Source organism: Bidens hawaiensis, unplaced genomic scaffold (genome assembly GCF_021521415.1).
Source record: "Bidens hawaiensis isolate Kalapana, Puna unplaced genomic scaffold, B.hawaiensis_p1.1 tig00419406_1, whole genome shotgun sequence".
NCBI lineage: Eukaryota > Viridiplantae > Streptophyta > Magnoliopsida > Asterales > Asteraceae > Bidens > Bidens hawaiensis.
Genome location: NW_027504851.1, coordinates 335,942 through 340,925, shown reverse-complemented (window position 1 = coordinate 340,925; position 4,984 = coordinate 335,942).

Below are 4,984 nucleotides of genomic sequence, written 5' to 3'. Positions count from 1 at the left end.
GAGTTGAACAAACTCACCATTAAAAACCGGTATCCCTTACCGCGTATTGACGACCTCTTTGATCAACTCCAAGGTGCCTCTTGTTTCTCGAAGATTGATCTCCGCTCTGGCTATCACCAGTTGCGCATCCGCGATGAAGATGTTCCGAAGACTGCTTTTCGAACTCGTTATGGCCATTTTGAATTCTTGGTCATGTCCTTCGGTTTAACCAACGCACCCGCCGTTTTCATGGATCTAATGAATCGGGTGTGTAGGCCTTTCTTGGACCGTTTTGTGATCGTGTTTATCGATGATGTTCTGGTGTATTCTAAGACCAAGGCCGAGCATGAGCAACATCTCCGATTGGTATTGCAAAAGCTTAGAGTTGAGCAACTCTATGCTAAGCTTTCCAAGTGTGAATTTTGGTCGGATGAAGTACAGTTTCTTGGTCATGTTGTAAACAAGATGGGTATTCATGTCGACCCATCCAAGATTGAAGCAATCAAGAACTGGATTACGCCATCTACTCCTACCGAGATCCGTTCCTTTCTGGGCTTAGCTGGTTATTACCGGCGCTTCATTTCGAACTTCTCGAAGATCGCTTTGCCTTTAACAGCTCTAACGCACAAAGGTAAACCGTATATTTGGGGCTCGAAGCAAGAAGAAGCCTTTCTAACGCTCAAGCGTCTGTTGTGTGAAGCTCCTGTTCTTGCGCTACCTGAGGGTAATGATGATTTTGTCGTGTACTGCGATGCCTCCGACCAAGGTCTCGGTTGTGTTCTTATGCAACGAGGCAAGGTTATCGCTTACGCATCAAGGCAACTCAAGGTTCATGAAAAGAATTATACAACTCACGATCTCGAACTTGGTGCAGTGGTATTTGCCTTGAAGATCTGGAGACACTACCTTTATGGTACTAAGTGTATCCTCTACACTGACCATAAAAGCCTTCAGCATATCTTTGATCAAAAGGAACTCAACATGAGGCAACGCCGATGGAACGAACTCATCAGCGATTACGATTGTGAGATCCGGTATCATCCTGGTAAGGCTAATGTGGTAGCCGACGCGCTCAGCCGAAAACCCTGCCAGCTTAACTGTATTTTGCCGCGCACGCAGCTTCACTTCGCGCCGATTCAAAGCAACCTTGAATCGCGTATTCGTGACGCGCAGCGCGCATCCATCAGTAATGGTAACCTTCGCGCCGAGTTAGCGTGTGGCGCGGAAGCACTCTTTGTCCCTAATCTGAGTGGAATTCTCTGCTATCTCAATCGCATCTGGATTCCCTTTGATGAGAATCTTCGCGCTGATATCCTGAGTGAAGCGCACAAATCTCGGTATTCTATTCATCCTGGCGCTGATAAGATGTACAAGGATTTGCGCATAACTTATTGGTGGCCCGGTATGAAAAAGGATATTGCTGTGTTCGTAGCTAAATGCCTGACTTGTTCTAAAGTAAAAGCTGAACACCAACGCCCATCTGGTTTGCTCGAACAACCAGAAATTCCTACGTGGAAATGGGAATGTGTAGCGATGGACTTTATTACCAAGTTACCTTTGACAGCAAGCAAACATGATAGCATTTGGGTAATAGTGGATCGATTGACTAAGTCTGCTCACTTTCTGCCCATTCGTGAAAACTACCGTGTTGAGCAACTCGCGCAGCTTTATGTCAAGGAAATTGTCTGCCGCCATGGTACTCCTTTGAGCATCATATCCGATCGCGATGGCCGTTTTATATCTCGCTTTTGGAAATCTCTCCAATCTGCGCTAGGAACTCGCTTGGACATGAGTACGGCATATCATCCTCAGACTGACGGACAGTCTGAACGAACTATTCAAACTCTTGAGGATATGCTCCGATCTTGTGTTCTTGATTTTGGAGGTAATTGGGATTCACACCTGCCTTTGATCGAGTTCTCTTATAATAACAGCTATCATTCCAGTATTGGTATGGCCCCATTTGAAGCACTTTACGGTCGTAAGTGCCGCTCCCCGATTTGTTGGAGCGAAGTGGGTGAAACTCAAATCACAGGACCCGAACTTGTTCAAGAGACAACCGATAAAATCGCCAAGATCCGTGATCATCTGCTGACTGCCAGAAGCCGACAGAAGAGTTACGCAGATCGTAGACGGAAGCCTCTCGAATTTCAAGTTGGTGATCTTGTTCTCCTCAAAGTGTCGCCCTGGAAGGGTGTTGTCCGCTTTGGGAAGAAAGGTAAGCTTGCTCCTCGTTATGTTGGTCCATTCAAGATTCTCGCGCGTGTGGGAAAAGTTGCCTACAGACTTGACCTGCCGCCCGCGCTCAGTAATGTGCATCCAACGTTCCATGTATCCAATCTCAAGAAGTGTTTAGCTGACGAGAACCTTCACATCCCACTTGATGAAGTTCAAGTTGATGAAACTATGCATTTGTTGAGAAGCCTGTTGAGATTATGGATCGCGAGGTTAAGCAAACCAAGCGCAGTCGTATCCCTATCGTGAAAGTTCGCTGGGAATCCAAGCGCGGAGCCGAGTTTACATGGGAAAGGGAAGATCAAATGAAGATCAAGTACCCGCACCTGTTCTCTGCGCAACCTACTTCGAGATAAATTTCGGGACGAAATTTCTTAAAGTAGGGGAGACTGTGACATCTGCCCTGATCCGACCCGACCCAGGTACCCGTTTCTCTGACCCGATCTTTCTTTTATGATTTAATATTTATCTATACTTATATTTTACTTTTAATAATAATATATATATATTTTCCTTCCCGCCTCTTTCTCTCTCTTTCTTTCCGCCTTCTTTTCCCCCTTGTCGCCGTCCCGCCCTTACTCCTTGTTTCCCTCTTTCCTTAACTCTTTGCTTGTCCTTTGGTTCTTCCCGCATAAGGATGTCTGCAGCTCCACGCGCCAGACTCCTTACATGGAAGCCTGCGTGAAGACATCTTGTTCCTGCGATACGTGAAGAGAACTCTTCTCGCAGCGCACTAAGAATGCATGTTCTTCCCGCAATGCGCTAAGAATGTATGTTCTTCCCGCGATGCGCTTAGAATTCTAGGTTCTTCACGCAGCGCGCTAAGGATTTGTGATCCTTCCCGCAGTGCGCTAAGGATTTGTGATCCTTCCCGCAGCGCGCTAAGGATTTGTGATTCTTCCCGCAGCACGCTAAGGTTTGTTGTGCCAGCCTTCGCGCTCGCGCACTCAGCCTTCTCGTGCTTGACCCTTCAGTCTAGTCTTCTGTTTATTCTAGCCGTTTGCTTTTGTAATGTCTTTTCTTCTGAGCTGTTGACCTAACCTATCTAATGTCTGAATAGTTACTTTCGGCGCAGCATGCGCACCAACCCCATTGGTTGGCAGATAAAGTGACTGACATTATCTTTTGAGATCTGCTTTTGCCATGCTTGACCAATAACTTTATCTGTCCTCTCCCATGCCTTTTTTCTGTTACCTGTTAGCTTTTCCTTTGTCCCCTGCAGCTGCCATATCTTTTGATATCTTTTGCTTTTGAAATCTTTTACTTTTTGAGATCTTTTCCTCTTTTCTAGGGATTGTGTTCCCTAGGGTTTTCCTATAAATAATAATGTTAATTTCCTAACACTGCACACACAAAGCACTTAAACTCTCCTGTTCTCTCTTGCTCCTTGCCGTTGTTTTTCCTCTGCCGCCTCCTCTCTTGCCTCCGTCTTCCTCCCTGTTCTGCTCTGTTTTCCGGTAATATATATATATAAAATAATTTACTTATTAATTATGCTAACTTATAATCAAGACTTAAAACCGATCGTTAAAACAATAATCTTTACTTATAGGTTAACTTGTGCTTGTTTAAAGTTGGTTCTTGCTTTATCTTACACCGCATCGTTTATCAAGTGAGTAATCTCGTACCTAATCCCTTTTTATTTTAATGTTTTGGGATGTTCATGTGTTCATACAAACTTAGAGTCTTAAACTGTTTATGAACTTTAGTCGCGCAGTATCCCATGTGTTGAGGACGTAGACTTGGCTGTTTATTTGTATGTGTGGATCATTAACCGTCTTGTCGGTCTATTCCGCAGTTTTCATGGTACCAGTAGATGAACACGGGAGAACTATCGTTTATGATTTTCTCTTTTGTTACACTTGCACAGTTAGTCTTGTTTGTGAGCTCAATTGTGAGCACTGGCAGTCTTGTCTCTTAGAGTTGGTCCCGATCTGATTACACCCTTGTTGAAACCCAGACATACACATGTTGCGCGCAGATTTATGGTTATCTATGTATTGTATTAAACTTGATTTCTCACCAACACGCAAGTGTTTGACGTTTATTTTAACACATGTTCAGGTTTGCAGTAGCTGTTTTGGAGCTTGTGGACACATAGGAAGTTTTCTTTATTTTTGGACCTAGATTAAAATGTATCAAGACAAGTTATTACTGTTCGAATATTTGATTGATAATATATTGATTTATGATGATTTATGTTATCTTATTTATGCTTTGCGCGTGCGCGAATGAATGTATTTATTAAATATTGACACCCAATAGTGTCACGAGTAATGAAACAATATGTGGCGCCCCGATGTATAATCCGCCTTTGGTCGGGGTGTTACAGTTTATAATATAAACTGTTTCTAATACGCTCGTTAGAAAATAAGATGTCTTATACACATATAATCTTTTCCAACATGCTCGTTAGAAAATATAATATACTTAGACAAAACCATTTCAAGGCGTTCGATTTATAAAATAAACCATTTCTAACCCGCTTGTTAGAAAATTAAACGTTTAGATAAAACGTTTCTAAACTTTGGTTAATATAAATTAACCATTTCTAATATGCTCATTAGAAAATTAACATTTAGATATCAACGTTTTAAAACTTTAGTTTATAATAAACAGTTTCTAACACGCTTGTTAGAAAAGTTAAATATTTAGACAAATATTTTAAGGTTTCGATTTATAAAATAATACGTATTTAACACTCATGTTAAAACCGTTGACATTTACACAAAACGATCATTTATTTTATAACATTAACCTGTTTCCAATG